Consider the following 24470-nt stretch of genomic DNA (forward strand, 5'->3'; position numbering starts at 1 on the left):
TTTTGGATGGCTTCCTGTCCTTCAGGTGTGTCATCAGTACCACTCAGCTTGGTGTCCCCAGATCTCATTGTCCATGCTCTCAATGACAATATTAAATTGTCCTGGTCCTAGTACAGGCCCCTGAGGGACACCACTCATTGCTGACCTCCATTTAGACAGTGAGCTGTTTTTCCATTGCAAGATGTGACTTTGTGGCAAGAGCTGCCTTGCAGTTTGCTAAACGACCCTCCTGCCTTCAGGGTGCAGGATCTGCAGGCATGTCACCCTTCAGCATCAGCTCTTCCTGCCCACTGATGAGACTGGTCATCCACTTCCCTCCTGTCCATGCAAGGCCTCCCCCACTCTGAGGACACCATCACCCAAGAAGACAGAACTGTGGTGGTTTTTTCAGTGTTGAAGGTTCTCTTCTCTGCCTCAGTGGTCAGTGCAGCAGGGAGCTGCAGCCCAGGTCTTGCCCTCAGCTGTCTTGCAGAGCCATCTGTGCCAAACATCAGAGGTATCTGATATGAAATAGAAAATGTGAACAGAAACTATCCAAAAGGCAGGTGGCCAGGGTATAACCCCCTCACAAATATGTCATATTGTCTCTTGAGGTGCACTATTCACTATATTTCTAGGAGGATGACTGTCAATTTTCCTGTTGATTTTGTGAGCTAAGCCTAAACTAAGTTTCCTGTTGCTCCACTTCTGCTAAAAACGTTCCCAGATAGAACAATGTAGGAGGGTTGGGTCATACACTTTTTTCACATGGATGGAAAGCCACATGCACAAACAATTAGCATTTTATTTTTGTAAAGACAGGCAAAACTCCTTTTGTTCCCCTTTTTAAAAATTCAAATCTGTGCTTGAGTTTTCATCCATTTGTTACAAATTTCTGGATTAGTGGTGCACTAATCTGTTAGCACAGATTTGTCTTATCTGCACACCAGATTTGTTTCTTTTTTCTCTACCTTTTCTGTCACTTGGTTAGTTTGTTTGAATTTGATAATGCACAATGAAAGGCCTGTGGGTAATCTGGGTGTTGCAGCTGCCTTAGACTCCACGTGGTGTCAATCCTACACTGCCTCATCTGGAGAATCTTAATCTTTTTACCTGGAAGTGCTGAACGTGATTTAGTGGGAAGATGTGGGCTGCACCCACTTCTGCAGGCTTGTGTGTTTGATGGCATCCTGCCACCGGCAGCACAGAGGAGTTGTCAGTCAACCTGAGTACGCCTTTCCATCCAGAGCAGATTCTTCCCAGAGGTTTGTTTGATGAGAGACACAGGTTTGAATGTGGTGGTAACACTAGTATTTAATATTCCTAGTATCCAATGGCACTTTGTGCCAGGCTGTTTCAGAGGCACTCATAAAGACAATGGATCACAACCTGTTAGATCTGCAGAAGGGCTGTGCTGGTGAGCTGGGCTTAGTGGCTCCTCTGGGTATGCCGGCACCTGGTGGTGGTGTGTTTTTCAGCAGTAAATGTTCAAAGCAGGAATTTAAAGCATTCCAGTGCAGTGTTTCCTTCTGGGCAGAAGATATTTGTGCCGACCTGCCTCTGTGTGTCTGTGGACTGCTGTTTGTGCTGTCGAAATGCCAGCTGGCTCCAGGCACCCGTGCTCAGTCCCGCGCCACAAATGAACAGGCGTCGTTTGGTTGGGCACCATAAATAGCTTTTGTTCATTCATTGAAAATGCAGTAATGATAAACATGCTAGTTTAATAACTGTGTTTAATTAATAGGGGGTTAGTAAATGATGCATGGAGAGGAGGTTAAAATTTACTAAAGGCTATTGCTGTGTAGCTCTTAATTGAATTAAGTGTGTATTAAACTGGGCCTCTTTCCTGTCTCTGGAGAAACAAGCTGGGTGCACTGGAGCGTATGGATGCTATTGATTTCAGAAAGTTCTGGTTAAAGGCAGTACAAAAGTACTCTATGGCCAAAGTCCAGATCCTTCTGCGTATATAATAAGACCAAGGCACTGTTAGCACAAAAAGATAGAGAGCATGCTGTTTACTTAAGGAATTCATATACCTGTTATTATTATCACAGGTCATTTCCCAAGAACGCCTAGTGAAAAAAAAAAAAAAAAAAAAAGTTTCCCTACACTCACAATTTTAGCCTTATTTTGGAATGACTAGTTAGCTCTTTTAATAGTTTTTATATAGGAAAATAGATTGTCCTGTGTCTGGTTTCCCTGTGTATATGTAAAACCATATATACACTTAAACACAGTGTCAGAAAATCTGAATGAAAATATCAACAGGTTTTTATTTTGTTTTCTCCAGCCATCTGTGTCCAGCAAGACTGTTTACAGCATAAGTAGTCCTCCCAGAAGGTTTGCAACACAGAGAAAGATGGCAAGAGCTGCCATGTATTAGGCACAGCATCCTTGTGCCCTTTTTCTTTTAGAGAAACTCGTGTCATGCTTGAAATGAGTTTCTATAAAACTTGTGTTCTTAGCACAGAAAAGTCAGGTGCACATGTGGAATAAAGGCTGTCTCTGTTTGCAAAGGGGAAAATTAAGGAGAACCTACAATTGAATTTGCTGAGAGATTTGGACAAACACTATGGTTCAATGTAATGGAATATTTTTCTTTTTAACTTTTGGATTAGAAGCTTCTAATGGACTTTTAAAATGTATTTTGAAGGTCAAGCATTATATATTGCAAATGATTCTTTTCATGTTTATGAGTATGTGTTCTCACTGTATTCATGTGCCTTCTTCTAGCAGAGTCTTCTGGATGTTGTTTTGGCTTTGCATTACAACCTTCACAAGTAGTTCTCTTGTGAAACTCCAGCTAGAGTTTTATCCACATGGAAAACCAGGAGTTGGCTGTGGATTTTATTTTTTTTTTTCCTCTCAAGATGAGCAGCTTGCATGCTCAGAAAAATGCAGTTATCATGAACTGAATGGGTCAATAACCCAAGTAAAAATTTTGCAGAGAAAGAACTAGCTGGCATTTTTTTCACAGATCCACAGTATCAGGGCAAAAAGTCTTATAAGAGCTGTTGGATAACTGACTCAGAAAATGCAGACAGCTTGTATTTGACTGTTTTTTCTCCTATTGTACAGGCTTCAGAATCAAAAATAATATAAGGTGACCATTAGGAGAAAGCTGAGAAACTCTCATTGACCATTTGACCAAGCCCTCAGTCACAGCATTTCTTCAGAAAAACAGTGTTTTCCTTCAAGTCCTTAGAAAAATTCTGTTTGAATATGAAAAGGCAGATATTGTGCAGAATTTATCTCCCATGTTTGTTAAAAACATTTTTTCTAGTTTATAGAAAAGTAGGTCACACTAGGGTGCACTGTTTCTTTTTGTGTTTTACAGATAAAAATGTAATCACAGAAAGATGTTCTAATGAAGCAATTAACAGGGAGATTTGTAAAAGTATTTGAGAAATGTCAGTTTTCCAGGAAGTCAGGCAGTTTGGGAAAGGAACAGACTTTTAAGAGACTCATTTGCCTGTAAGAATATCTGAAATGCTTGAACTGTCAACAAGAAAAAAAAAGTAATATAAAAACTGATTTACAAAAACATGTAAAGAAATTTAGTGGGTTTAGAGGTCTGACAAAATTCAGGAAGCAGTGGAAGAAGGATTTATTGACAATTTCTGAAGAAGGGCGAGACAATGGAATATAGAGATAATTTGTTTTGGTGATGTTTGTGCCCTCTTGGTGCCTTTGGTCCTGAAGGTGCTCATGCTGAGGTGAAGAGTGAAGTTTCCACACATGTGAGGGCTCTGTCAGTTTCTGGAGCCTTGAATGCCTGGATCTTGGGATGACACCTGTTCAAGGAGGTCTGTTGTTCTCTGGAGGGCCCTGTGCAGCACCCTCATACTGGTTTTGTGGGTGAAAGAACTGCTTTAAATATCAGTACTGAGGTTTGTTACACTGTGGCACAGTAACACACTTCTCTTTGGGTTTGTGTTGTGAGTACTATGCCTCTGGTGTTTCCATGAGAGAAATGTGCCTGGTGAGAACTAGAGCAAGCTAAAACTGCTAAAGCTTGCTTGCGTGGTAATGTTATCTCTTTCATGAGCTATTGCTCTCCCACAATATAATTTAGTTGAGTATAAGTTGCTTCAGAGAAATCCTGCTGGTGTTGCTGCTTGTTACTCTACAACATTTGGGTTAAAATAGAAGGGAAAAAAGGGTGGTTTAGCTTTGATGTCTGATACTGTTAGGAGTGAGATGCTCTTTCCTGCTTCAGAGAGCTTCTCACAGCTGTTGAGAGAAGTACTTAGCCCCAAAATGCAAGACTTGTATCCCCCAGGGCTGGTGGAGAAGAGGTTGTGAATAATTTGACTTGAAGTCAAGGTGGTGCTCAGTGGAGCAGGAAATTAGGAGTGCTATTTTTAAATGCTGAAGAACTTATTAAAAAGCAGTAATAGTTTTCATTAGACAAAGAGATTTGAATTTGGGAATCTCATGATTTGAGGTAGCATCATTCATCAATTAAGTGTTTTTTAAAGAGTGCCAAATAAATCTGTCTTTCTGGAAGGGTTGGTGACTATCAGGAGAATTAAGTAAGGGATGCGAAGCTTCTTGACATAAATCTTGGCATGCCAAGTATGTCTCTCTGAATTGGCAGCTGGTGTTGCCACACATTAGCATTTAGAATAAAATAAAAATGACAAATTTGTCTAATGTGAGAATAAAACTAACACAGAAATTCTGCTCAGTCTGTATCATTTGGTTCTCTCTCTCCTTTGCTCTGTGCCTGTGATTTTCCAAGAATTTTAAAGATGAGAAAGACACAAGCTTTCATACCCCCTCCCCTTCTAATACCAGATGGAAAATGGTCCATGGACATAAGCTTGCAGCAAAAGGAGGGATAATTCAGGCATTAGAGAAGAAAATTCTGACTGTAAGGGTTTGGGTCTCTTAGCCAGAGAGGCTGGGGAATCCACACCAGTGGAGACTGTTGTGCAGGAATCTGCAGGGGTGTGCCATCTCTGTCCAGCACTATTTCAAGCAGGGAGGTTGAGGAGAGGCCCACTGAGGTACTTTCCAAACTAGGTTAGTGTGCTTTCTGTGACAGAAAAAGGGCAGTCAGCCTTTGAAGATGGTTGTACTAGGTTAAAATCAAGAAAGCAGAAGTTTTACCTTCCTTTGTCCTTGCCCAAGACAGAAAAGCGTGTTAATGCAAAGAATATTTGACATTAAAAAATTATGTACAACCAGAGCAGAAAAAGATCCAGATCCCCATGGCTGCAAAAAGTCGCTTTGATTTTTTCCAGACCTTTGGGTTTCTTAGCAGCAACTTCTCTGCCTAAGGGCTCTTCAGAGAATGCGTAGTCTAAAGCTGGCAGGTCTTGAGATTAATTTTATATTTTTCTGCTGAATGTAAGTCCAAGAAGACATGTAGTAATCATGATAACACATTTACAGCTGCACTGGAATGCCCTGACCCTAAGCAGGTCAGAAGTTTCAAAAAATAACTGTTTTCTGTGATGTTAAAACAGCATTTATTCTTGGGCTTTGAAAGACTTTATAGTTCACTAGAGTGTGAATGAAAGCTTTCTATTTGGTGCTTCTGGAACATTTTTCTATTTATTACTGCCCAAGATATCTCTTATCTTCAAGACAGAGATGACTTTTGAGGTCTCATACTCTTCAGCACCTGGCTGTACATATTTGCATAGAACTGTAAATAAGATATTTCCTTGCACTGTTGAGTCACTCTTGTTCAACAAGTGGTATATATGTAAGTAAAACAAAAGGTTTTTTTTAAACTCATTATTCAATGAAAAGCTGATTAATGAGACCTTGAAACCTAATATCCCCAAGAGACAGCTCACAGCACTGCATGAAACCAAGTTCACAGCAGGCAATAAAAATTAGAGGTGACTTGAGAGTGAGCCTTTATATTGTGTTTGGAGGGAAATTAAGGCTCAGGCACACAGTGGAGTTTGCACTGGGTAATAATTCATACAGGTCAGCAGATCTCTGGTAACTGGGGCTCAGTGATTGCCTCTGACAGTCAACAAGAGGTCAAAACCAGGTTATTGTGGGGCTCCTGCCCTGCTCACTGCCAGGGCATGGTCCTACACCTTCCCTTTCAAGTACTAATGCCTCTGTGGCCAGGTGTGCAGCCTGGCTGATTCCCTGGGGCAGAGGAAGGGCTCCTGTCTCAGACCAGCGACCCTCTGAATCCTTGGGATGAGAGAGCATATGAGGACATCGTGCATTCCCAAACATGCAGCAAGGAGCTTGCTCAGCCGTGATGACTGGCTTGGGCTCTGAACTTTTTTTCTAGATAGATTGTCAGATTTTGAATTTCTACTTTCTCACTACTCTCTTGACAATAAATGTTTTGTGTAGCTTCCAAGGCAAAAAAAAAAAAAGTTGCCTCTTGGTGCCAGATGAGGTTTGCTTCTACTCTAGTGACTCGCAAAGTAAGTCTGAAGTTTGCTGAGGATGTTTATGGTTTTTTGAAATGATTGCTTTTAGCATGAGCAGTTTGGTTTCTAAATGCCCTTTGAGGGGGTTGAAAATCCTATCTTCAGCCTCCCAAACCACTGCTGTGGTTCAAACTGGTGAGGCTGTTCAGTCATGGAAAGTGGAGAAGGATAGGTTTTAATAGCAGCATCCCAAAGTAATGATGGTAGGAAGAGAGGGTGGAAGATGGCAGAGGAGGGAGAAGATGTATTGAAAGACAGTGTCTGGTTTGTGTGTGTTTGTGTGTGACACAGACAGAGAGAGAGAGAAAGAGAGAGACTGGGTCTTTGCTGGAGGAAGAAAGCAAAACCTCTCTGAGGTCCTGCACTTGATTCACTGCCTGCCAATTGAGAAGAGTAGCCTGGCTGGATTTCTGCTTGCTCTCTTAAAGATATCTCTGCTCTCCAAAGCCTTTACTGCTTTAAATGTAAAGATTAGCATCACAGCTCACACTCCCAAAGTGTCTGAAGCAGAGGCAGACTGGTGACAACTTGCTTGATCTTCATTAAGGTGCATTTCAGTGGTTTTGACTGAGTGTACTGGAGCTGCTCTGGGTTGTGACCAAGCTGAAGTCCCTTGTTTATTGTCCTGCACTCCCTAGTTGAGGTTTGAGGGAAGGAGTTTCCACTCCTACAAGTCTTTGCTGTCCTGAGGGGATAGTTAAGGCCTGTGGGGTGAGCTGGTGCCCAAATGAGCTGTGGCCGCATGATGAGGCAGAAACGAAATCTTGCACATCTCTGTCCATCTTAAAATTATGAAGTGCAACATAATTTATCTGAGCAACCTTATTTTCAGCATTTTCTTCCCTCTTCCTCTCCAAGTGTTGTACTTCTGCTTTGGAAACTGCTCTGCTTTATATTTATCCCTCTCATATGACAGTTCAGAAAGCTTGCATGCATCCTCTTTCTTTTTTTTTCCTAAGTAAAATTAATTTCCAACTAAAGATTAGCAGTTTCAAAGTGCAAATGTAAAAATACAGTGTTCCAATGCAAGAAGAGAAGTTGTGAGCAACCTGCCTATTCCTAGGAATTTCTCTGGAAGCACCAGAGATGAGTAACTGAGATGGGTTAAACAAGGGCATATTTTTTTCTTTGAAAAATACTATTACCTGGTGTATCAAGTCTATTGAAAATAATCCAAAATATCTCTTGGCAGATGATGATTTTAAGAAATCCCATTTAATTCTGCTTCTTTCCTTAATGGATTCCTGTTATGGTTTGCAATTTTAGGCTTTCTGTAGAAGCAGGGCAAAATTTCCATCTGTGTATTTTGTCTGTGGGGAATAGAGTCCATAAATTAGCTATTCCTTGTGGGAAAGCCTGCACTAGCAATTCCTGTGGGACATTGCTCCTCTCATGGGGCAATATCTCCTTTTCAAGCTTGGCTTCTGCAATGCACATTTTTACACAGGGTGAGGCCTGGCAGGATGAGGACATGCGGTCATCAACCTTGTCTGCAAAAACAGTATCAGACACCCAAACTCTTCAGATTTTTAAGGCTGAAGGTAGGGAAAAAGGCAAAAGAAAAGAAAATATTTGGGGATTTCTTAGCATAGTTCTCTGGAACTTTCACAGGAATTTAAATATCATATTCCAGTGAATAAGTCTCTTTAAAATACTGAGTTTTCCCAGTGGATGAGAATTCCAATTTTTTACTAACTCTACTTTATTGTATTTTTAAGGTTTTCCATCTTGATGCTGGGCATCTCGGTTCAGTTTCCCTTTTATGAAAAAAACACTGGAACATTTAAATAATTCAAGGGAGAAATTATATGCACTCAGCAAACAGATGTCAAAAAAAAATGAAAGAAGCTTAAAATCTAGGCCTCCAAAGTCACTTCCATATATTTCCTTTTTAAAGAATGCATTTTTAATCAGTTTTTAGAAACAAAGTGCCATGCTGACATATATATACTTACCCAGTGTTTCATCATGGGACAGAACAAAGAAAGTGAAACCAAAGTTACAAACTATTATATTATAATATGTTAAATAAATGCTATGATACCAAATTGGTTCACCTGACAAAGACCAGCATTACAAGACTGTTGTGTTGTTTTCCAGATGATGTGAAGATAATTGAATGAGTTTTTATGCTTTGTAACAACAGGAATTCACACAAGGGTAATTGAATGAGTTTTTATGCTTTGTAACAACAGGAGTTCACACAAGGGCTCTGGTGGCTCTGGTAAAATCAAAAAGGGAATTAAAGAACACCCTTTTCTAGGAAATGCGATCACTGTTCTAACTGTAATTTGTAATTATAACTTCTGATTTGTCTTTCATAGTCTCGTTCAGCACATTTTCCTTTGAAATAATTTTAGGGGTGAAGTTTGGAATGTGGTGTCTCTGCCTCTCTCTATGCAACACAGCTGTAGGATGGCTCCTGCCCTGGGTGTCATCTAAACTGCCAGCCAAAATATGGAGAAATGCAGTAATCTGAAGGGAGTCTTGTATGTTTTAGTAGAATAATGGAAGAAAAGTAGGTGAGGACAGACAGACTTGCCCTCCTGAGGTTGGTTTTGGAGGGGTCAGCCCAGCTCATTTTGAGGCTGCTGGTAAAGCAGCTGTTGCCACATGGTTTCTCAGTGCTGCCACGTCACTAGTTTGTGCTTAAGTTTGAGATGCTTCAGTCCTGGTTTAGCACCTGGGTGGAGCTCTGAGACAGTCTTATCTCCAGGGGCTGCAGGTTTTCCTGGGGCACCTGGGAGAGCAGGGACAGTGCAGGGTCTCCACCGTGATCTCGCCTCTCCCCTTGGGGAAATGCCACCGCACATCGCAGTTTCCACTGGCTTTGAGACAGCTAAGGAAGATGTTTGAAGATGACTGAATAATCCAGTGAGGGACAGAGGCTGCTTCCACCTTCCATTGGCACTTCCATGGGGCAAATCTCCTGCCACTCACTGCCATCAGTGAAGGTGATTTCTGGGTTTGTCGCCTCTCCTCCTTTTTCATTTTGATGGAGGGGATTGCTCAGGTTTTATGGGGTCTTTTTAAAGTTGTGTGTGATACCCTGTTCCTCCTCTCTTTATCCACCCTGCTCAAATTGGACCATGCTAGCAGCTATTGCAAAAGAGGTGCTATTTAATCAGGTCCTTGTTTGCTTGTTGCCAGAACAGGATAATGTGGGACTAGTAAAGCGGCAAAGGTTGTACCTCCTTTCTCTGGTGCTGGGTGGAAAGAATAAAGAATAACACTTTTTCATGCTCTGGCTTCCTGGCTACTGGGTTATCAACGCTTGCTGGCAACTCTTCATGAGCTTTCCTGCTTGGGAAGAGTGGTTCTTTCTGCAATTTCAAAGTATTTCCTTTTCTCTGTTGTTTTTCTTGTTGGCTCTGAGTCTTCCCTGCCTGCAGGTTGCTCACAGTAAAACATTAGTCATCAGTAAAACTGATTTTTTTTCATAGATGCATAGTGCAGTGATATGGCTATCAAATACCTCTCTTTGGCAGCATCTTAGTATTTTGCTTGGGATGCTGTGATGACTTTGAATCTGAAAGTGTTTAAGAAAAACATTTTCAAATTTACTAAGAGTTAGGTTAGGTTTTCTAATGCTGAAATATATGCTGAATATTGATATATGTAATATGGTCTTTGGGTATGTGCTGGTGACAACATATACATATTTCAGCTCCTGATCCCAAGCATGCTTCTAAGCACATGATAAAGCAGATACATTGTAAGTCTGTTGATATGAGCAATATTACATAGTTCCTTAAGTATTTGAAGGATTAATACTTTAGCTTTTGATAACTGGACTTCTGCATACGCTGCACCTGCTTATTTCTTTAAAAATATCCCCAAATATGTATTTAATTTATAATATTTGAGTCCAATATTGTAGTAGCACTATATTTAGTTTTAAAAAGTCTGTTTGGTTTAAATAAGACTCACTTTGAAGCTTGAGCTTAATGGTAGATTTGGGGGAAAAACGGGGGCGTGTGGTGGTTCTGTTTTGTGTCCTTTTCTTTTAGTAGTTATATCCTGTTACAGAAAATGATTATGATGAGAGCTTATGTGGGGGAGTTGGCTTGTTGCATGTTCTTAATCTTTGGCATGCCTCTGAAAGCTTGCCTAGCTTCCTTTAGATATGACCTGCAGTTACACACATCTGAGTAACACAATACATGCAATTGCATATGACGTGTATTTAAGTCCAGTGTGTGGTTAATACAGCAATACTAGTAAAGATAGTAAAGATTATTGTGTGTGTTTGCTCTGAACAGACCCTCTTTTGTCCCTTCAGCCCAGTAAGAACATTGACTCAAAAGCTTGAATATTTAAAATGCCTGAAGGCAAGACTTTGCTCTCCAGGTTTTGCTCCTTGTCTTTGCAGAGATGATGACTGCATAAAAGCACGTGATTAGATGAAGCATTGAATCATTATTTATAAAGCATAACATTTATTTATGTATTTTTAATCGGGGTGCAATTCAGCATTGAAGCCTTCTAAAGCACTAAGTAGATACACAAGAACTACCATGACAATGACTTCTGTGCATGAAACCTTTGCCCCAGATTTTGAGCAGATTTAGTGGGATGGTATGTGGTGTACATGTGCAGAAAATGAGTCTCCTGACCAATACATGGTGGTGACAGTGTTCTTGAAGAGTGAAGTCGATAAAGACTCTGTATATATGGGTTGCAGTATTTGGACTCTGGTGAATTTTGTGTGCAGACTTCCAGGAAGGCAAGCATCTTCTGAATTTTCCCTGAGAGCACAGGCTCTGCTGACTGGGGGTACGTCCCACATTTTTGGCAGCAAATATTTCACAATTGCCAAAGCTGGGTGAAATACCTCTTACATTCTAAGACACTGAGATTGCTCTATCTCTAGCTGCACTCTCACCTTCTTTTTCTTGACAGATAATTTTCAGTCCCACAAAAAACTCTGTTTGAAAGTAGCTAGACCAAAGACTGTGGTTATAACCCTGTCTAGTTATTTCTAGAACCCGAGTACCATCCTGGGCCTGCTTGTGTGGAACTTCAGAAACAGCCATAAAATCCAGCTGCCTCCAAAAGCACAATCACACATTGCCTGAGAAGGGTCAGAAGAGGCTTGGGGGGCTTCCAGATCTATGTTCTGAGAGGTCTGGCTGCAGAAAGATATTGCTGATGTGGTCAGTACTAGAGTACACACATCCTGTGTGATATCTTAATTGGTGATGTTATCAAGGGGAACTGAGAGCAGCCTCAGCCAGTTCACAGCTGGCACCAAGCTGGGTGGGAGTGCTGATCCTCTGGAAGGCAGGAGGGCTCTGCAGAGGGATCTGCACAGCCTGGATCCATGGGCTGAGGCCAGTTGTGTGAGGCTCAGCCAGGCCAGGTGCTGGGTCCTGCCCTTGGGTCACAAGAGCTCCCTGCAGCTCCAGACTGGGACAGGGTGGCTGGAAAGCTGCCCAGTGGGAAAGGCCCTGGGAGTGCTGGTCAACAGTGGCTGAACATGAGCCAGTGTGTGCCCAGGTGGCCAAGAAGGCCAAGGACATCCTGAATGTATCAGCAATGATGTGGCCAGCAGGACCAGAGCAGTGACTGTCCTGTGCTGGGCACTGGTGAGGGTCACACCCAAATCCTGTGTTCACTTCTGGGCCACTCACTGCAAGAAGGACACTGAGGTGCTGAAGCTGGACTCAATGACCTTGGAGGTATTTTCCAACCTAAATGATTCTATGATTCTATGAAAGAAATGGATGCTGTGGTCAGCATCAGCAGCATCTATTCTCTGATAGGTGACAGCTCATTGCTTCCAGTGAGTTTCTACCAGCAGGGTTAACCTTCAATTTGGGAAAGAAAAATTCAGTCTGGCATGCATGCTTTGGGAGGCTGCTGTAGTTCAGCTGGAGGTTAAGAGGACAGAGGCAGCAATGACAGGGTTATGGTTCAGTGGTCTGTGTCCTTCAGAGGTCACAGATGAACCCTTTGTGCCTCAAAAACCTCTGCATTGATCTGAGAGCAGGAATGGGAACTAAATTAAAACTGCAGAGACTGACCGTCCATCTGTGGAAATCCTGCTGTGGGCTGTGGTTGAAGCCATGTTCTGGTTTTGGAGATGCATTCCCAAAGGAGGTGATGAACAGTCAGCTTCATGTGTGCTCTTGCCTGTCAGGGCTATAGTGAGGAAAGCTGAGCTCTGCTGATGTGTAAAAAGTGCTTCACACACCTGGGCCAACCGTTCATGGAGAAGGAGTGAAGTGTAACTATGCAGTGTTGAAGAGAAATGCAGGTATTGCTTTCAGGTAGATATTGGTGCTAGAGATGTAAACTGTTATCTGAAAGTCCTTTGGTTTTCCACCTCCCAGCTGACTGAGAAGTGAAAGAGAACATTGGTGATGATGAGTTAGTGAGCAGTGTTACGGGATCTGCCTGTCATTGTTTAGGGTGAATTTTGGGAGGAAACTTTTTAAGTGGTCTTTAGAAAGCAAATCCAAATTGCCCCTCCCCCAAACAGTTCTGGAAGTAAATCTGCTTCGAGAAAAGTGGAAAAAACTGTTTATTTAACAAGCAAAGTACTCACAAACATGAAAAAATGAGTAAAATGAAACAATGGTGATGCCTTGAGAAGCTACCCAGAACAGAGGCTAGACAATGTTAAAGGAATAAAGTAGGTATTTATTAAAAAGGCCTTCAAAGGATACCTTTGTACCTTGGGTAGTACAAGAGCCTGGCTGTGGCTGCACCCAAGATGGACACTGGATCACACACTTTCACACTTTTATAAATTTGGTCCATTTGCTTATTGGGGTCAACTGTCCAGTTACAACTTCAGGTTCTGAAGTCCCATCCTCCCAGACTGCTCTCCTCAAGTCACTGTTGTTTATCCTTTTTGGGGTCTGAAGCTGCAACTGTGTCCTTGGTTCTTGGGCTGGAAAAGGATTGGTTTGTCTAACTAAACTGTGAGGAGAACTTGCTAATACTTTATATGAAGTTCAGAGTTATATCCTCATGCAGTACAGAATCTGGAAAATATGAAAGCTAAAATTTAAGGCATCAATGGAACCTCTCATTGTTCTGAAGAGATGGCAAGTTCAGAGAGTCCTTTTCATGGGGTGTAGCTCAGCTCACTCAGTCTTTTATCAGTCCCTCCTGTGCTGGAAAGTGCCATGTCCTGGGCCCTGGTGGCCCACAGGTGTGAGCTCCTGGGGTTTTTCTGGGTTTTCGGTCCAGAGCAAGGCTGATCAGTTCCAGGAAAAGAAAAAGTCACAGTCTGGGGAACTTCTCTGCCTCAGCCAGCTAAAACCTGACAAAAAGCAAAGGAAAGCTCTGTCCTGCTGTCCGTGCTGCAGACACACAGTCCATGGGGAGGAATTTGGGGAGCAAGTGCACTTCCTGCAGACAAACTGCACACTTCTTCTCCCCACTTTGCTCTCTGAACCAGTCTTAAAGGTGCAGGACTTATTTCTGGGCTAAACAGACAAATACAATTCAGCATCATAAAGTCACCCCAGAACACTGCAAAAGCCAAGATGGGAAGGATCTCCTCTGAAAGTCCTTTCCTAAGCTCTACTTGGCACACTTGCTTGGGAGCACTCACAGTAGGCTGTTAATTATTTCCAGTGCTCAGGTCAGATTAGAGATGATTAATGGATTTTGGGAATAGTGATGTGGAAATATGTCTTGTTATATTTGGTAATAATAATAATAATAATAATAATAATAATAATAATAATAATAATAATAATAATAATAATAATAATAATAATAATAATAATAATAATTTTGTTTGTCTAAATTCATACTTATGGGAAAATAGAAAGCTATTTATTTATTTATTTATTTATTTATTTATTTAAAATTTTAGCCTTTCCAGTATCAGTTTTTTGATGGTGAAATATCTTCAGTCCACCTTCCAAGTTTATTCATTTTGCAGTGCTGTAAGCTGTTTGTTTTCCTGGTGCTTATCAACATATAATTTAAACATCTTGTTGAAGACATTTGTTTGTTTAATATAGAATCACAGTATTGGAACATGAGATATTTATGGTTTGTTTGTAATACTAGATGCATGACTCCTGCAGACAATGCAGTCCAAATTTAACATGTTATTTACATTTTCTTGTTTTATGAATAATTATTCCAGAGATCTTTCCCACAGGAAGATCTTGAGAAGAGTGGAAGCATTTAAAAATAATTACAGATCTACTTTTGTCCATATTTTAATGTAAGTGTTGTCTTCAGAAGGAAGTGGAGTGTACAGTCAATTTCTATAGGAGTGTTCAAAACATTACATGGAAGCCCAGTCCCTCAGGAGGCCTTGCAATTGGGAAATCGGGGGTTTTGGCTATCAAGGTATAGGTAAATAGAGACTTGTTTCAAAGTCATACAGGAGTAGGTATCATTAGCGAGGACCTTGAAAAAGTGGGTCACTTATTTAGCGCCTAAATGTAAATTTGAAGTCTAACTCTGTTACTTATATGCCTATAGTTGTGACTAGTTTTCTGTGTGAAAATGTGTATGTGTGTGTGATAGAGCTGTGCTATTTTCAAACTTGGAAAAGGGATGTTTCTTGGAATCTGCATACTTAAAATTAGATTTCCTCTGTGGTTACACAATTGTAGTATAAATCAGAAAAGCATTACAGACTAATTACGTTACTCCAGATTTTTACTTCTATAAATTATGTCAGAAACAAATACTGAGTACTCTGAAAATTCATAATGGTGCTTCCCAGCATCAGCTCTGAACTGTTTGGCAAGTGGAAGAGATCCAAAGGATGATTAGGCGTGTTCTACATGTCTACAGAGGAGGCTGAATAATTGCAAAACTGGATGGGTACTATTCTTCAAGAAACTCTTTAAATACAGTTCTTTCATCGTTGAACAAGCTTGCAATAACTTGGTTCCTTAAACAAGCTTTTTTTGTTCTGCTATCAAATTGAATAGTCTTTAAGGGCTTAGAGGTAGATAAGTAGTTTTAACGATCTGACAGCTGAAGAAGTTTGCTTTGATATAGTCTGGGACACTAGATCATGTGAGAATTAGGTGGTTTTTAGTCTTGTCTGAAGTAAGTTGTTTCATTCCAGTTTAAATGAATGCAAAAAGGCAAGCCTATCTTCTTTCAGTACTCAAAAGTACATTGAAAATAAGAATATTGGAAAGATTTAGAAAGCCACTTAGAAATTGCAAAGCTTCTTCATTTTCCCACCTGACCTGGACTTGAAGAAGAGGCTGCTGGAGACAGTTTGTGTATAAAGAGGGTGAGGAGGAAAGAGAATAATTTGATCATACTAAAGGGCTCTGTATCAGTATCAGAAAGAGTTTTAGATTTGATCCTCTCATTAATAATGGATGGCCAGATGGATGCTTCCTCCTCTGCTGTCTCTTTTTAACTCATCTGAATGATGGTGGAAAATGCAGCCCAGTGGTTTGAGCCTGGCTGTCTCTCCAGTTTAAAAGTGCACTGTCTGTCTCTGAATCTCCTCTTGCAGCACAGCAGTTTTGGTTTGTTGAAAAGTGCACTTGGGAGGTTTCCTTACCAAACCAAGAAGGTCAAACAACCTAGTTATTTAATACACAAAAGAGCTAAAACTGCATTATTGCAGCTCTGGCTCAGCATTTTATTGCCATCTGCAACACAACTAGCTTTGGTTTTCCCTGCTTTCAGAGCAGGGATGCCTGTATGATTGCTCACCATCCCAAAATACATCATATTTGCTGTCCCCAGAGGACACCATATTCTTAAACATAGGCAAGACTGCAGTAAGGAAGGGGCTTGTGCTGCCTGACCTGATGGTCCAGAGCTTTACTGTTAACTGCTGACATACAGTGAATGTGTTTTTCAGCTTTCACCTATTCATGTTACTTTTAGTAATAGCATTAAAATCTCACCATGTTCCTGGTCCACTGCAAAATACTTTCTGGGATATCATGATCCCTGATTTCTGGTATAATTTCATTCAATATGTTTTGGAAATATGTCTCTTTTTATGAGCTTGCTTATGTTGTATGGACATTAAGAGGGAGGAGGAAGTGGATGTCTTCAGAGCTCTAGAATAAGTAGGTTCTACCAGGAGGCACTGGTTGGTTTTGTGAGAGCTGAGGCAGCTCCTCCTAAGCAGTGCTGCTGACAAGGACATATCCTATGGCCTTGGAGTAACACTGGTGGTGGAAGCTGCTGTAGTGGAAGCACACTGTCCCTGGACAGTCCTGCAGTGCACTCAGACAATCTGGAGCAAGGGTAGAAGGAATTAGGAGAGCTCTCTTCCCATCCTCTGGTGGGACATGGTGCTCTACATGGCATTTAGTAGTAGAGGCACATATGGTCTTTATGAAATTTTCCAGTGGCCCTGTGCCTACAGGAAAGCTTCAGGTGAGGCTGTATGGCATGCCTACTTTTTTGTAGCTCCATTCCCTCTTTATAAAAATGGGCACAATCTCATTTCCTTAGGGAAAGATTTTACTAATTGCCAGTGTTTTGGATACTGTGAGAGCACCTGGAAATAAGTAACTCCTGTAGAGAGCTATTTGGTGGTGAGGTTTCCAAAACACATCCAAGCATATAGTTAGGTTTTTACCTAACTGTTGTGCCCCCCTTTAGAGTGTAATGTTTCCTGCAAGAATTTTGCATTTCCATGCTCGGCTGTTTCAGTGTCCTCTTGGTGAACTGTTCTTTGTTCTCAAGGCTTGCTTGGGCTGATACTGCAAACGTCCTGGCAATTACTAGGTTTGATTTAGTAAGTTTAGATGTTTGCACAGGTCTTTTGATCTTTAATATAGTGGACATAAATACTTGAAAATCAAAGGAGTTAAGAAAGCATTGCAGGGAACCTGTCTGCAAGAACTGATACAGTTTCACCACTGCCTTTATTTAGCTATGCTATATTAGATTTTTTTCCCTTTCCCAGTTTTCCCTGGTTTAAAGCAGATTTCATCTGATCATATTCAGATATGTCTATTTTACTTGGCCATACATTTTTTAGGTAATGGAGCAGAAAGTTCACTTGAAAGATGTCATGCATCTAGTCTGAAAATAAACGTGCAAGGGGCCAGATAAATGTTTCTTCCTAAGAGTGCCTATTCCTCTCCTTTGGGCAGAAATGGAGCCTATGGCGACAAGCTCAGATGAGGATTCAGCTGATGTTAAGGAACAAAAATCCCAGTTTTAATATTCCTGTATTCCTGTTGGTTACTTGTGTGGAGGTCAAACCTGAGGCTGTGGTTTGACTATGCAGAAAATCCAGCTTTAGGGCTCCTACGGCTGTACTAAAAGTATTGAGGCCATGAAATATAAAATGCTGACTGCTATAAAACTTGCTGTCAATTCAAATTTGTTCAAAATCTCTCAAAGCCTCCCAGTGTAAGATTTAAATTTTTATTGCCAGGTCAAATATCAGAAGTCTTCCTATGGCTGGCATAAAGCTGACCTGTAAATGTGCACTCTGGCTAATTCAGCAGAAACATAACCGTGTGCCTGGATCTGATTTGTACCACTGGGTAATCCAGAATAAAACAGATTTGCTGCTGTCCTGAAGGATTTCAGACCTCAGACCATTCATTACAGCAAAACCATCTTTCGACAATAGCATGTCTTTTAGTGAAAAACCTCAGTTCAGTTTCAAGATGGGCTTTTTCCTATTGTTACTTTTTTTTTTTGCTATTACTTTCTAACTAATAAGTAGAAGCTACACTTGAACAGAAATTAGTAAATTAATGTATTTTGCTGGTAGTGGATTTGTTTCTCTGGTGCTGAAACGCCCAGATGACTTTAGGAAAACATGTACAATGCTTTCATCTATATATAAAAAGATTTACGGTATATGTCAAACATAACCTTTAAAGCAATTATAAAGTGATCTCACTCAGGGGATGAAAACAATTTTTGGAATAAGTGTATGTATGTTTTTCTGGAAGTTTAGGCCAGGCTGGAAATGCCAAAGGGGTTATCCTGGAGGATTGGGTCTTGGCCATTTGCACAAATCACCTTTTAAAAATAAGTAATGGGACATTTTAATGACCCTCTGCATTTCTGTTTCCCCTGATGAGAAAGCTATTATTTGAGCTCTTTACATAATTCCTTTGAGGACAACATAGGAAGAAAAAGCTCAATTTGTCAGAAAAGAAATAAGCTTATTGTGTATGCACTGAATATCCACATATGCTTTTTGACAGTTCCAGCCTCAACTTATTTAAAGAAAATTTTCTTATTTTTCCATAAGCAATCATTTAAGGCTGCTTTTGTGCTGCCTTAAGAAAGCCTCAAAGAAACATTCTCTCTTCATCTACATCATGTATGTTTAACTTGGTATTTTGAACTAAAAGGCTAGAGATGAAGGAAGAAAGTGTGTTACTTCCCGAGCCATAACAATAAACTTCCACTGAAGAATGGAGAAGATAGCCAGTTTATTTACTTGGGTGGTATTTCAGCCTTTGAGAGCACAACTTATATGGGTGTGCTGGGTGGAACAAGGGCAGGTAAAAGCTGATTTTTCTGGCTGTAAATACTCCAGGGATGAAGGTGAGAAGAGCTGATAAACACTAAGAAGAGCAGAGAGCTGTAGAAGCTGCATGTCTGTGTGTATAAACTGATTATGTGTACATTTAAGCCAGAATACAGACTATTTCCAATTATGCAAAGTGTTGGGGCAGCATTCCAGCAAAATATAAAAGATGTAAGTGTTCTTCTATTTGAAATTTGACGAGTTTTATTGATTAGACCATGAAAAATTTGCTGTGATATCTGGAGTCTGGATTTGGTGATGCCCAGGAGGATCTTTGTGGCTGGTGGCACAAGGAAGGGGACCAGGCAGCTCTGCTCACCAGGTGCTGGCACACCTTTGGGAAGAAGTATGCACCCAGGCTGCAGCCATGCAAAGTGGCTGGTTGTTTGGTGGTTGGATAGGATGGAGTGGGACTTGGCGGTTGGCACTGCTGGATAAGAGGGGACCATGCTTCTATCAAGGTTTTTGCAGCATCTTTTTGTTCCTCTGAGAGCATCTGGTCCAAAAGCTTCTCCTCTTGCAAAGGTGGGCACCTGGCCTGTGCTGTGGGTTGGCTCTGGGTTCAGTCCATGGCCTGCTACACAGTGGGTGTAAGCCTGAGCCCTAAAACCAGTACTTAGCATGGTGAGAGTCTCTTTAAGATTAAATCCCATGAAAGGCTGATCCCCTTTGTGGGTCCTCCTCAAACTGAGTGGTCATGCTATCTCAGCACCACCATGATCCTTCTATTTGAACAGGACAAATATTGTTTACATATCACATTCAGTATATTAAGTGACATTTCCCTCCCCAGTACTTTCCCAGTTGAGATGTGCTGTGCTTGCAAACATCCTATCTGCAAAATCTTAGTTCACTTTATCCTTGAAACTGCTAATGAAAAATCTCAATAGACAACACTACTGAGATCTAGCTAAGATGGGAGATTTAATTACCAGAGAGTGTGAATCAGTAGCCTCAGAGGGATTCAGAGCAACCAGGACAAAATCTCTTTGGTGGAAAGTTGTCCCTAGGAACAGGGATTCTTTTTCACAGGACAGGGGACTTAGGGCCCAGGGGGCTGCTCAGTCCCAGTTCTGGCTTGTTTTACTCCAGAAAAGTCTAGGCAATTCCAGGGTGGGCATAAAATTAGAGTAATTTGCACATAGGTCTGTACTTGATGCTAGGCAGGTCGGGTGGTCTGGCAGATCTGTCACCCACAGAAAGTAAGCAAGGTGGTGGTGACTCCATGAAATTTTCTCATATAGGTTTTGAGTCTATTTTGTGGAAGTCAAGAGTAAAAATAAATTTCTTCTTAGCGTTAAGGTTTCAATTTTTATCAGGCAGGTCTATTTTTTTCCCTTCATGAACGGCTTTCCACCTTTCTATTTTTTGCTTCCATTGGCAGTGGACACCTGAACCGCTCTTCTCACCAGCACAGAGATATTCAGCTCAGCGCTGTGTTGTCTGTTACATCTGGAAGGAGTATTTCCTATTTATGCTTGTCTGGAGTAATTTTCCCAAAGCCAGAAGGTTTTGTTTGAGAATATCAAATCCCTTGAAAGTACTGTATAATTACCTACATGATTAATTTAAGTGTCTGCCATGGCTCTGCAGTGAGCTCAGGGGCGTAGACAGGCAACCTGCAGCGTATCGATGCCCGCAGCTTTTCCTGTGGGGAGAAGGAATGGGGTTTTGAAGGCTGCCTGCCTCCGGCAGCGTGGAGGAGGCCGTCATCCTCCATCTCTGGAGGGATGTGTGTGTATGGAGGGGGAGAGCCCTCCAGCAATGCTGCTAAATGAATGATGGATGAGTTTTGCGTGGAATGCAGATGCCTTTGAATGCCCCAGCCAGCTAACTGCAGGATTGAAGCTGAAGTCAACATCAGTGCCCTTTGCCAATGCACAGGAGATTTTGAGACTTGAGCTAGAACTCTGAGCTGCTTTCAAGGAGCCCCAAGATCTCCAGGCTGGAGACCCTGGCAGTGCTTTTGATCTGGGGATAGTTGGCAAAAGACAGTCCATAATATGTCTGCCCAATGTAAAACTGATGAACAGCTGACAGCAAAACTCATTAAATTATTAGGCAAAAAGGGTCTCAAAGAGTGATCTGGTCTAATCTTCTCTAGAGCTTGAATGGTTCTGAACCCTGTATGGTCACTGTACCAAAATTTGCTGTTAAAACAAAGAGTGTCATTGTCACAAGGGTGTCATTGTCATAACTCACAGGATATGATAATTAAATAACATCTTACTTTATTCTCACAAGGACAGAAAATCATGTTGAAGGAAGTAAAAGTCAGAGGGATTGAAATGGTGACATCTACTGTTTCCACAGCCCAAGAGATATTGACTCTAATCATTGCTTATGGCAGATGTCTGACCTTCTGCAAAGACCATGAGTGATGGAGACTCCAGAACTTGAGATGGTGTTCTCCAGTGCCTTGATATTCTTCATCCTTCTGAGTGTTACCTAACCACTACCCTAAATCTATCTGGATGTGATTCACATACATTACTCCAACATGGACAAGAGGAATAGACTACTTTCCTCCTCATGGTCACTGTGGGGCATTTTAAAATACATGAGGACCTTTAACCTGTGCTCTCACACCCTACCTGCAATACTTTCTCCTTTTTAGCAGGCCCTGATTTTTTATTTCCTAGTAAGTCACACTTTCAAGACAGGCAAGTCATGTCAGAGCTCTGCTCCAGTGGGGCAGTTTTGCTGCTGAGACTTTTGTGAATCTACAGAAATACTTAATGTGCCTTGTTGGCTTTGTCCCCACTGACACATCCTGGGACAATGACCCTTGTTTTTCTCCAACAGCAGGAGATTGACAGGAATGATTCCCTATAAACCCTGGAAAAGGTTCAAAGCCAAGCTGAATGGGGCTCTGGTCTGGTGGAAGGTGTCCCTACCCATGGCAGAGGGTTTTGGACGACATTCCTTCCTAACCCAATCCATTCTGTGATTCTGTGAAAATGCTGCATCTCTTGCCAAAGATTTGCCACATAGCCAGCCCTTTCTAAGTGAGATATTCCTTTTGTACTTATCTGCATTTGTCCTTGATGAACTTTACCCTAATTTTCAGAGTATGTTTTTCTGATTTTTGCCAAGCTATTTTAGATGCTAATCCTGTTCTCCAGTGTGTCTGCAGACATGCCCAGCTTCGTGTAATCTGCAGACTTAATATGTTTACTCACTTTCATTGTCCAGGTCACTAATGAATGTGCTGAGCAGAACCAGACTATACAGATCCAGCAGCGCTCCACTTGCAATGTCCTTCTGTTTTCACAGAATGTCATTAATAACTACTCCCTGGGTATGGATTTATAGTAGTCTCATTTAATCATATTTCCCTAGTATATTTATGAGAAAGTTGTTTGAGACAGTGACAAAAGCTGTAATAAAGTCCAGACAAATGACATCCAACAATTTCTCCATTATAAAAAGAAATTAATTTGATTTCACATTATTTTATTCTTGCCTCTCCTGTGTCTGCTACTCCTTAGATTTTTATTCTCTTCCACATACATGCAAACTATTTCTCTGTTTGATTTGGAGTTTTTAGGATGATTGATACCAGATTGACTGATGTCACATTTTTCTGCTGCTTCTCTTTCTACCCTTGAATGCCACTGCATTTACTGTTGCCCTTAATTCTGGCCCCTTATTTGTTTGAGTTCTCACAAGTGACCAACAGTATCTAAGATGGTTTTAGCTGGTTTTGTAGGAAATTTAAATGATGGTTTTTCCCACTCTGCTGGACTGGAAATACCTGACTTTGACTGATCTCTTACTCTGGAACAGGCAGAGAAGAGGACAGTATGCCTCTGCAGTGATCTTGTGCCATACTGTGTACTAATTCCCTGTGTATAGCTGGTAATTTTAACAAGGACTAAAGCAAAACTCAAACCAGTGTTGCATCTTTTGGTGTCATTCAATAACTTTCTCTCTGAGCAACATTCTTCTGGACTGCCTTCTTGGTATTAATATGCATATAAAGGGTAACTTTTTTTTATCTTCTGCAAGTTTTATTTCATTTTTATGCCCTTATGTTTCCATTATTTTTGCCTATGTGTTCACACTATTTTTTTAAACTTGTGCTCAGTAACCTTTTAGTGTTCTTTCTTCTTGTCTTTGAGGAAAATGAAAAGCTCATGATGCTGCCAAGTCTTCTGATCCTTCTTCATTGAGATGCTATTGTTCCTGTGCCTTTTAAGCACAAAATATTGTTTTTTCGAGAAACTACAGCTCACCTTGATTTATTTTTCCTTTAAACTCTTCTCCATGAATTTTCTATTAGCAGTTTGGTTTTTTTTTTAATCCACTGAAGCCAGGCATTTCTGTTTCTCTGCTCCCAATCCCTTGATTTTACAGGCATTCTTACATGAGTTTCTTTCCACCTTCTTACCCTCAACACATCTCTCTCTGGAGGCACTTCCCTGCTGATTACTTGACCCCATCCATTATGTGAGAATGTTGCTCTGAAGGCACCAGGACTTTCTATCTCCTACTGCTTTCCTTTCCTAGCAGATATCTCATGCTTGCACTTTCCTATTACCATTGTGTCAGCTGTTACCAGGTTCTTGGTTTAGTGTTTGTTGTGCCCTCCCCTGTATTTGTATTGTCTTGTGCTTTCCACCTTTATTGTTAACCAGATAATTTCAGTTCTTCCTCCCCTTTGTTCTGGACCTCAGAGAAAATACTCACATCATCCTCTGTGCCAAGGGATTCTGCCTCTACTTTCTTTTTGGTGGTCCACATATAAGCTATGCATTTTTAGATCAATATTCCAGATCTAGGTTTTACTACCGCAAGTTCCAGTTATGTCAATTAAATCATTGCTTTTGTCTTAAATATGAGATCTTAAATAAGACTTAAGGTCTGTGTTAATAAAAACCCCACATATTCACCAGTGTTGCATTAGGTATTTAAAATGTTAGGAGGATTTAATCTTATCTCCTAGTCAGTCTGTGTCTGTATTATCACCTCTTGTTTTAGATGTGTGCCTGGGCAGTTTCTGTCTTTATTCTTCCCCTTTTCTTCCCTGTTTTTGCTACCCGGAGCCTAACTCAGAAGGCCCTCTGACTAAGCAGGGGGCAAGTTCCTCCTTTCCCAAGCTGATGCCTATCCCTGTTGAGCTGCTGGTGTAACATCACCCTCTTGGTGAAGATGCTGGTGTTCTCCTGTACGAGCACCACATGTGGCCCTGGTCTGTCCCTGCCTGAGCTTCCTTGGGGTCACTCCTGTCCGTCTAGGTAGCATGCCCCACAGCCAAGGAAGTGGCAGAATTTTGGATACAGCTTCTGGGCAGCAGGATTTTGCAAGAGCCTCCCTCTACACTCTTTCTTTTGGGGTTATAAGCTCTTTCTACAGCTTTTCTACCTGACACAAGCCTTTCATACACATCTGCAAGAGCAGACCTGCAGGCTGCAAGACTGTAGCTGCTGCTTTCTACTGCTTTCCTGGTGCACAGCTCACTGAGCAGCATCCACTGCTAGAAAATAAAGCCCTGAAAGAATCCAGTCAACCAGACTTGACTAGTGTCAGGGTTTTTTCTTCTTTCATAGATCCTAATGATCCTGGCAAAAAAAACCCGTCTCACCCTGTTGCCTGCCCCAGCTCCC

General features: G+C 41.2%; 1 protein-coding gene across 1 annotated transcript in view; it reads left to right on the forward strand.

Annotated features, from left to right (window-relative positions):
• PDZD2 (PDZ domain containing 2) overlaps positions 1-24470 on the forward strand; it is a 201890-nt gene that overhangs the window by 39216 nt on the left and 138204 nt on the right. The window lies entirely within an intron of this gene.

This window comes from Poecile atricapillus, chromosome Z, assembly GCF_030490865.1.
Source record: "Poecile atricapillus isolate bPoeAtr1 chromosome Z, bPoeAtr1.hap1, whole genome shotgun sequence".
NCBI lineage: Eukaryota > Metazoa > Chordata > Aves > Passeriformes > Paridae > Poecile > Poecile atricapillus.